Source organism: Quercus lobata, chromosome 8 (assembly GCF_001633185.2).
Source record: "Quercus lobata isolate SW786 chromosome 8, ValleyOak3.0 Primary Assembly, whole genome shotgun sequence".
NCBI classification, from domain to species: Eukaryota; Viridiplantae; Streptophyta; class Magnoliopsida; order Fagales; family Fagaceae; genus Quercus; species Quercus lobata.
Window position 1 is genome coordinate 5,740,093 of NC_044911.1, and position 10,970 is coordinate 5,751,062.

Here is a 10,970-nt window from a genome sequence, read left to right on the forward strand (position 1 = left end):
CATACAGTACAACAGAAAAGGGATCGAATGAGGTAAATAACATAATGAAATAGATAAATTGTACCTAAAAGAAGCACTAACAGAGAACACAATGCTTTATAATTGCGCACTATATATTCTCTTCAGTGGTTTCATCTCCTCCCCACTAGAAACTCCAGGATCAATATAACACAAATGAAAGTCTGAAACAAAAACAGAAAATCATGCCCATTGTCAAATTGGAGAACTTTCAAAATGTAGCAAGACCAAATACTATACTTTACTAAAAACATAAACCAATATTGTGGCTTCTTCAATGTGTGAACCCCTTTATTTATAAGCTTTTTCAACCCATAATTCTCTTCCAAAATAGACCTTAAAAATATAAGAGGATTAAGAAAACTGACCGAAGAAACTTGGTACATTACACTATGAATTAGGCAAAACAAATACTTCCATCATTCACAAATTGAAAAGAAATCATCTCAATTGAGTTAAGTACTGTATAAAGCCTTGAATTATTGAATTTTCTCATGTGACTGCATGACAGATTCTCTACTAATCATCTCAACTTGCTGAAATTTCATGGTATTTAAATACATAACTGGTTGCAATTCTCTACTTATCACCACAATTCATAGATTAGCAAAGTAAACTAACAAATGTAATTTAAACAGAACAATTTAAAACCTTCAAAACTGGTTACAATTCCTTTTACTATTGTTTCACTTTTGTTTCTTAGTACTAAACAGATTCTCAATGAATTTTCAAGAATGGCATACAACATGAAAAACCCAAAAAACCAAATATTGTACACACCAAAACCAACACCTAGGAATCTTTGAGAAAATTTTTTTTTTTTTTTGATAAGTAAATCTCTGAGAAAATTATTCTCTACCATAACATACAAAGTAATCAATTTTGTACAAAGAACATTATACTTTCAGATTTAACAATTTAAAACATGCAAAACCCAGAAAAACCCAACATCAAAAATAACAAAATCATCACTTAAAATTGTCTTTAAAAAAAATATCGTCTAAAATCTACAATGTATAAACAAAATAACAAAATATTTTCAGATTTCAAAACCCCACAATTTCAATCCCCCTTACAAATAAGGGAACATGTAAGAGAGAAAACAAAACTTGAAAATTAAAGTGAAATGATTAAGTTTAAAGGATTAGAAAGATTTCATTTTGCGGAGGTTTTCCCTGATTTCAATAAATAGAGAGGAAAAATTAGGACAATATTAGGAAAAGAAATTGGTACCTTTGCTTTAATGAAATTAGAGACTCTGGATTGAAGAAAGATTCCACTTCATCTCTGCAGAGAAAGAAATGAATGTTTTAAATCCAAACAAGTCGAATTTAAACAAACCCATTACTGAAAATATCTAAAAAAAATACTCACATATCAGAATTTCAAATTCCTTAACCCTAATTTCTGTAACCAAACCCAACTGTAATTGTAAAAGTTTGAAACATGTAACAGAGATCTAATTTGTGGGGGGAGAAGTCAGAAAATGAATAGGAATCCAGTTGGAGGCATTATTAATAGGCAGAGTAGACTCATCTTCCTTCTTCTGAATTTTTGGTAGAATCGAGATGGTGAAGTCTAATTGCAAACTATGGATATGCATCAATCGAAGTTTTTGTTTTCCTTAATCACAAAGTAGAGTGAAAGATATTGAAAGGAATTTGAACATAGTTTTTTTTTTTTTTTTTTTTTTTTTTTTTTTTTAAAGCGGTGTGATTGCAAAGGGAAGAAATTAGCACAACTTATTTGGGTAAAGCAAAAGGTGTGGTCTTTTGATTCGGTTTCGAAGGTTTTTCTTTTATCTTTTCTGGGTTTTGGTTTTACTTTCCATTGTTTTCTGGGCAACCAAACAGATATAGAAAATAGTAGAGAGAGAGAGACCTGTTGGGAGGTGACATCGGCGGTGCGAGGCTTGAGAAGGAGGTGGAGGTGGGGAGGGTAGGATTTGAGAACCACGCAATCGTCTCCGTACACTGCTTGCACCGCTTCTACTTCTGCCGCAACTTCCTCTTCTTCGACGATGCTGCTTACCATTGTTCTCTTAGAGAGAGGGAGAGATTTTTTTTTTTTTTTTTTTTTTTTCCTCTTTGTTTTGGGAGAAAGAGAAAAATAAGGATGCTTTCTCTTCTTTTTATTCTAATGTGGTGTTTTAGGTTTCAATTTTTACTTGTTTCTCAAAAAAAAAAAAAAAAAAATTCAGTTTTTACTTTTTAGACGTGTTCTAGCGAAACACTCATTGGAATTTTAATGGTAAACGTGGCAAGTTTTTAAGGGGTTTTAACCGGTTATTTTTTTGTTTTATATACTGACAAACCATCAAACAGGGCCCGTGAAAGAATATAACTTACCGCTTTTTAATCGTGTATGTGGCTGGATTTTAGATGGATTTTTTTTCGTAGAGCATTAATATTGAAGAATATTAATGTCATATTTAAGGTTTTTTTGGTATTTTATAGCTAAAAAATATTTGTATCAAAAAATGTTATATTATACTGTTGTAAAATTTTTTGCAATAGTGCTACAGTACAATTCTAAGTTACTTAGAATTGTACTGTAGCACTATGCTAAAAAAAAAAATATATATATATATATATATTTTATTCCATCCTTTAGTTGAAAAAAAGTGATGATGTGAAAGAAATAATAAAGAAAGATAAAAATAATAATATTTTAATGAAAAAGTAATATAATAGAATTTTTGAATATAGGGTATATTGTAAAATAGTATGATATAATTGATAAATTAACTTTTTGAGATGGTAAAATAAAATAGAGTGCATTCTAAAATTCTTCAATGCTGATGCTCTTGGCAGCAGTAAAAAACTAACTAGTTATTTTTTGTTTTATGTAGTGACAAACCATCAAACGGCGTCAAGATTGGACCAACATTCATTTCTATTGTTCCGTATGTGTGTGTGTGTAGATTATGTGAAAAGAGAGCTAGACCCAACTCCCTTACCCATAGCAGAAAGCCTTACCCCAAAAGTGTAAAAAGCCCCTACAATCATAAAATAAGAAAATTTAATAACAATTTGTCATTGTGAGAGGGATTACTTGTTAAGTGTTTGATATATGGTAGGATTTTTAATAATCACATTTTTATATATTAATAATCATTTCACTTCTTCACTCATAAAGCACATGACTTTTGGAACTAATCATATAAAAATAGCTACCTAAAGCAATTTCACAACATCAAACAAACCCACTATAATATGATAAAGATTTTCAATATCACCTATTCCCATCAAAGGAATGTTCAATTGTTCACACCAATATTGAAGAAAAGATTCTAGGCTAGGGCATCACATATTTTCAATTACCTTGGACAAACAATTTCCACAATATCTTGTCAAATGGAAGAAAGAATAGAGTATACTTAATGTTTTAGCATGCATGGGAAGGGATTCGATCATAGATAGATCTTTTATGAGAAAATTGTGCGAGCACAAGGAAGACTTTCAAGATATAGACACTAATAAGAAAATCAATATCTTAGATTTTGACACCTCTTTTAAAATAATTAAAAAAAAAAATCAATAGTTACAATCAAGAAGGCGAATTAAACTTTGGTTGTTTCATACTCTTTGTTGGAAATACCAGAAGATGCTAGTTGAGCAACAAAGTTCTTGGCTAGGTTTGACATTTACACATTCATGAACTTCTAATTTTCTTGATAATAAATTAACCTTATGCTCTACAATTATAAAGTTCATGCCCATCCAATATATAACAAACACTAGCTTGTAGTCCCATGCATATTCATAGGATACATTTACAAATAAGAGTAACCAAATGCATATTAGAATTTTACCAAATTTAAATACAATATATATAATGTTTGTATATTTGAAAGTATAAAATAGCTACTAATAAAATATTAGTTCTTTAAAAAAAATCATTTTAACTGTTGTGGGGTCAGAGAACTTATGATCTGGCCCACGCTCTACTAGGGCCCAAGGCCCGTGCCAAGGAGGGTATTTGCCGAGGACGAATGGGGAAAGGCCGAAATGCCGGGGGCACAGTCGAGGATGACCCTGTCCTCGGCACTCCAAGACTTCAAAGGGAAGAGCAACATCTCGTTGAAGGCTGCCCCCAAAAAGCCCTATGAAGGAGATGCGAGTAGAATGGGACCCACGTAGGGGGTATGGTGCGAAATTAGTTCAGGGTAAATACGTCCCCTCAGCATTAAATGCATCCGCCAACATCCTAACCATGTTAATGAGAAAAGACGCCTGGACAGGGTGACTTCGATCATCGCAACTAACAAATAGCAAGGAGGGACAGCTGATGGGGCGGGTACTGAAGTAGGCACCTGCCTGATCAACAAGTGGAGGGTTAAGATCAACCAAGAAGAGTTATATAATGTGAAGGTTGATGCGCCAAGAGAGGGGGCTGGGAAAAAGGATCAAGAACTAGAGCCTCCCAGTCCGCTTCCAAGAGAAAGACTCCTCGAGCGAATACGATTTAATTCTGTATGAACACCACGAAAAACCACCGTCCGGTGACCAAAGCCTAGCCTTTCAAACCCACGCTCTATAAATGATATTGTTTGGGCCTTTTTACGTGCAAACCCAACATTATTATGAGTCGTTACAAATTGTGTCCTTACAATTGACGCCATCTGTGGGAAAGGCTTGTGTCTTGGCACAGGTGGTGGGTTGAGACAATCCCTCACATCATTTCCAACAGCCAGATGTAGTGTTCTAGCGTAAAGTTCCACTAGGGGCTACATTTCTTCACTAGGGGCTACATTTCTTCACTAGGGGCTGCGCTTCGTAGCGTCAGCAGCACGGATGGTTCTAGGAGTTTGGCCGAGGAGCTAATCCCCCTAAACCAAGGTCCCACGCCATAGCCGAGGGGTTAATTCCCCCAACTACTTAAAAACTGAGTTTTGGACAGAATTGAGTTTTGGACAGAACCAAGGTATTACATGGTTTTCGGACTCAAACCTATGGGGAAACCAACTACTTAAAAAATCAAGTTTTGGACAAAACCAAGGTATTGCATGGTCCTCGGACTCAAACCTATGGGGAAACCAACTACTTAAAAACTGAGTTTTTGACAGAACCAATGTATTGTATAATCCTCGGACTCAAACCTATGGGGAAACCAACTACTTAAAAAATCAAGTTTTGGACAGAACCAAGGTATTGCATGGTTCTCGGACTCAAACCTATGGGGAAACCAACTACTTAAAAAATTAAGTTTTTGACAGAACCAAGGTATTACATGGTCCTCGGACTCAAACCTATGGGGAAACCAACTACTTAAAAACTGAGTTTTGGATAGAACTAAGATATTGCATGGTTCTCGGACTCAAACCTATAGGGAAACCAACTGCTTAAAGGAAATTTGGACACCAAGTTGGTCCTAATGGTACATATGACATTTCAGGTGATGCCTATGTACCTGCTGAAATAGGTCCAGACATGAGTTCAATACCCTATGGGGGCGGGCGTGTTGATATTCTGAAACAGGATCCTAAACATGTCATATGTGCAACCATGCATACATGTTACGATAATTAGTTCAGAAATCATAAACAGTAGTGAGTATCGACGAGGGCAACTGACAAGTAACCAAAAGGAAAAAGGAAGAAAAGAATTTCATATATGTGGTCAACAGGTTCAAACTACCAGCAGACTACAAAGTTTTGTCAATAAAAAAAAGGGAAACTAGTTAATCATTAAACTAAAAACAAATACGGAGCCTGGTCGGGGTTTCTACTTCTTCAATTCTGCGTCGGCCACATCCTGGGAAGGCGGAGCGGGATCAGCTTCGACCCCCTAGAGGACAGTCCCTTCTGGGGAAGATTGAGCAGGATCGGTGTCGGTGCTCTTGGGAATCACAGCAAGGGGAATTGCCTGTAGGGGCTGGGCAAGTATGGCTGGCTCTTCGGCATTAGGCATCTGAGCGCCGACCATAGGCTCAGCAACCTCTTTGGGTACCTCGGGGTCCATACGCTCAGATGCTTCTATCACATCCTGAAACTCCCCCCCTTTAAGCGAAGAGCTAGGAGAGGCGCCGACCTGTACAACTTCCGACTGAGTGACCCCTCCCTCATGTTGCTCGCTCACAGCCTCGGAGCTGGTGGAGGTGGCCTCACGGATGGCTGTAGGGTAGAATATGTTCTCCGCTTTCCATAAATCAGACGAAGCATCCACCCCAGCTCGCTTCAAGGCTTCTTCCCAAACCTGGGAGCAGTAAAGCCTGCATACTCCAGGAATTTGGGCTTTAAGGGAGGCTTGGGTGTCAGCTACCCTCGCGTTGTAACCCTCATCCTCGGCCGTTTCCTTGGCAGCCTCAGCCTCGTTTCTGGCAAACTCAGCTTCTTGCTTAGCCCTCATGGTTTCGTCCCGGGCATACTCCGCCACACCTTTGTCATTCTCTGCCAAGATCAGTCTTTTATTTAAATCATTGATCTGCTCATTGGCTATTCGCAACTGGTCCTCGGCTTCGAGCAGACATTTTGTTTAGTCTTCAGCCTGTTTTTGGGCGCCAGCTAAACCCGCCGAGGTGCTATCCCTATCTTGGATAGCTTCTGTTAAGGCAGTCTTGGCCTTGGCAAGGTCGTCCTCGGAAGTTTTGAGAGTCCGCGTGGCCTCTAAGCGCTCGGAGCGTTCATTCTCGGCCGCCTTATTCTGCTTGTTCACTTCCTCCTCCATCCTATAGGTGGCCTGGAGAGCTTGTCAAGGGAGATAAATACATCGTGAATGACAGACCAGGAGTAAGAGTTAATAAAGTTTAGATATCTATCTCAACCACTAATCATGTCCAGTCTGGAAACTGATGAAGTCTTATTCGCCTACATCGCCGTGGCCCTTCATGCAGTAACCCTTGTGCTGATACGAACAGACAACGGCATACAACGACCAGTCTATTACGTGAGCAAATCATCACATGAAGCTGAGACTCGTTACCTACCACTAGAAAAGGCCATCCTAGCGGTGGTTCAAGTCACACGAAGGCTTCCCCATTACTTCCAGGCACATACAGTTATTGCCCTAACACAACTCTCGCTCAGGTCCATACTTTGGAGTGCTGATTATACAGGGAGAATTGCGAAGTGGGGCACGATTCTAAGAGCTTTTGACATTAAGTACATGCCACATACTTTTGTGAAGGGCCAAGTCCTCGTAGATCTGGTGGTCGAATTCACTGAACCCTCGCTAGAAGAAGAAGTAGGAGCGCAAGGCATGGATGAAAAATAAGTTGGCGCAGTTTCTCTATAAGGACCCACATACTGGAAAGTGTATGTTGATGGCGCAGCAAACCAAGGGGGCTCTGGGGTGGGGCTAGTTCTGGTTTCCCCTGAAAGGATCACCATAAAAAATCACTAAGACTGGGCTTCTCGGCCACGAATAATGAGGCAGCATACGAAGCCCTACTGGAAGGAATGTCCATGGTTCAGAAGTTGGGCGGAAAAGTAGTAGATATGTTCTTGGACTCAAAACTGGTTGTCGGCCAAGTAAATAGGGAGTTGGACGCAAGAAACAAAAGAATGCAAGAATACTTGGACCAAGCTAAACGCCTACAATCACGTTTCGATTCCTTTAACTTAATGCATATCCTTAGAAGTGGAAACATGCATCCCGACTCCTTGGTCACACTTGCCACCTCCTCAAAATTTGCCCTGGGTCATCCTGGTGGAGGATTTATAGAAACCTTTAGTGACTAAGAAAGAAGTAGTCCAAATCCATAATGTCAGGGTGGGACCTAACTGGATGGATCCTCTAGTATTGTTTCTAAAGGAAGACATTTTGCCTGAAGAAAAGACTAAGGCTGACAAGATACGGAGAAACGCTTCTCGATTCTAGCTATCTAAGGACTAGAAGCTGTATAAACATTCCTTTTCCGGGCCATACTTACTCTATGTATACCCTGAAGCCTCAGAACTGATCCTGGAGGAATTACACAAAGGGATCTATGGAAGCCACGCGGGAGGTAGGTCTTCATCTCATAGGGCCATCACCTAAGGCTACTGGTGGCTGAACATGTAGAAAGAAGCACTCGAATACGTGAAGAAGTGCGACCAGTGTCAGAGATTCGCGCCAAACATACATCAACTAGGAGGGATCCTCAATTTGTTGTCCAGCCCTTGTCCTTTCACTCAATGGGGCTTGGATATTGTCGGCCCCTTTCCCAAGGCAGCAAGGAACAAAAGATATCTGCTCGTCGATACAAATTACTTCACTAAATATGTTGAAGCTGAACCTCTAGCAAATATCAAGGATGTGGACGTCAAAAAGTTCATTTGGATAAACATTGTTACCCAGTTCGAGGTCACTCACTCCCTTATCTCGGACAATGGTCTTTAGTTTGATAGTAAGGCCTTTAAGAGATACTATTGCGAGCTGGGAATTATGAATAGATATTCTACTCCAGCCTACCCCTAGGGGAATGGGCAAGCCAAGGCTACTAACAAAGTCATAGTAAATGGACTTAAGAAGAGGTTAGATGATGCGAAGGGAAGATGGGTAGAAGAACTACCATATGTCTTGTGGACGAATCGAACCACGCCTCACAGATCAACAGGAGAGACCCAATTTTCGATGACTTATGGGGCCGAGGCTGTCATCCCTCTGGAAACGGGCTTTCCAACACTAAAAATCAGCTCATTCTGTTTGAACAGCAACAATGAACTGCTGGAGAAAAGTCTAGATCTTATCGGAGAAAAAAGGGAAAAAGCAACGGTTCAATTGGACTACTACCAACACAAACTCAAGCAAGGGTATAATGCCAAAGTAAAGCTAAGGCCACTAGTGCCTAGGGACTTGGTGTTGAGGAAAGTTCTGGGCACTGCAAAAAACCCAGCATGGGAGAAATTGGGTCCAAATTGGGAAGGACCGTATCGCATCATTGCAATTGCTAGTATTGGGGCATATTTTCTAGAAGATTTAGATGAGAATGTAATTCTACACCCTTGGAATGTAAGCAACCTGAAAATGTACTATCATTAATGAAAAGTTTCATTCCTAAATAAATTCTATTGTTGTTATATATGAGTATTGTGCTTATTGTCTCTCAACTGATTCGAGTATTAAACAGAACCTGAGTACCGTGTGGCTCCTCGAACCACAGGCTTAGGGGAAATTAATAGCTTTTGAAATATATCCAAGCATTAAACAGAACTTGAGTACCGCGTGGCTCCTCGGACCACAAGCTTAGGGGAAATTAATAACTTTTGACGTTTATCCAAGTATTAAACAGAACCTGAGTGCCGCGTGGCTCCTCGGACCACAGGCTTAGGGAAAATTAATAGATTTTGAAATTTATCCAAGTATTAAACAGAACCTAAGTACCGCGTGGCTCCTCGGACCACATGTTTAGGGGAAATTAATAGGTTTTGACATTTATCCAAATATTAAACAGAACCTGAGTACCACGTGGCTCCTCGGACCACAGGCTTAGGGGAAATTAATAACTTTTAAAATTTATCCAAGTATTAAACAGAACCTGAGTACCGCGTGGCTCTTCGGACCATAAGCTTAGGGGAAATTAATAGCTTTTGACATTTATCCAAGTATTAAACAGAACCTGAGTACTGCGTGGCTCCTTGGACCATAGGCTTAGGGGAAATTAATTACTTAGGCAAAACGCAAGACACGAGGGATATCTCTTACGCTTCTCAGGTCCAATATCCACTATGTAAGAATTATTTCGTACCACGAATGAAGAATCTTTTTCTCTTGTTCACACTTAGATATATTTCTTGAAATACAAGTAATGAATTACTATTAGAAATCTAGCAGCACAATCTGGGCCCATTCATGATGACAATAAAGTTAAAAAATTAAAAATAAAGACCTAAAAAGAGGAAATGAGATCATTCATTAAACTTGAAGAGAAGTTATCTTACAGGCATTGGCAAAAGCCAAAGAAATGAAAAACAAAACAACAACAATAACAAAAGAAAACCCTACACCTAGAGTTCTAAGCCTTGTCTTTGAGTGGACTTTTTGCGGGGTCAACAGTCTCAGGATGATCACCTTCAGCTTTGGATTTAGACTTGGCACCCTTGGCTCGCGAGATGACATCTCTGATTGTGAGGGTGTCCTCGGATGGCTTGTCCTTTGTTGGTGGTTGAGCCTCCTTATCCACTCCTTCCCCCCCAAGAACACTGGGGTCAGGAACGGCGGCTTGCGTAGGAAGGGGCTTCTCAACAGGAGGGTCCAAATTAGAAATCTCTCGAATATCCTCTGGGAAGAAGATACTCTCGATCCTCCTAAGCTCGGAGTTTGCAGGAACTCCCGCTCAGTCCATTACCACTCCCCTGGACTTGGTGCAGTAGTCCCTGCAAACCACAACCACCTCCTCGGTTAACTTGGTCTCGGTGTCCCGTACCCCACGCTCGTAAGAGGCCACCAACGCAGCCTCAGTTGCTTCCCTACCACCCGAGCCGCCTCCTTAGCCTGCTACAACTGCGTCTTGAGGTCTAGGACTGCTTGCTTCTTAGTGGCCTGGTTTATTTCCGCTATGTGTAGCTGCTGGCGCATGTCCTCAGCCTGCCTCATCATGGTCTTAAGGCCCGCTTCAATGTTGTCTCGAGCCTGAATAGCCACTTTGACCTTCTCGTTTAGGCTCTCTTTCTCCAACCTAAGGGCTTCGACAGTTTTTTCAGCTATGAGGCAGGACTGAACCACAACATTCACCTCTTATTCGGAGTTCTTAACACACTCCTCGGCCACATAGATTTGCTGGGTAATCTGCATAAAGATTTGCTGGGTAATCTGCATAAAGGTAGTGGAAGAATCATCAAAACGTAGACGGCAAATAAATGAACATAGAATCAGGAGTTTGAACTATGAAGGATTTGCTGGTTTACCATTGCAAGGTCCCTCTTCAACGACATGAAGAGGTCAGACTGCCTCGTATTCCTAAGCCCATCTATGTTCCGGGACAGGAGAAGGGGCTGCTGCAAAGCCTCGGCGAGATAAGTCGCCTGCCCC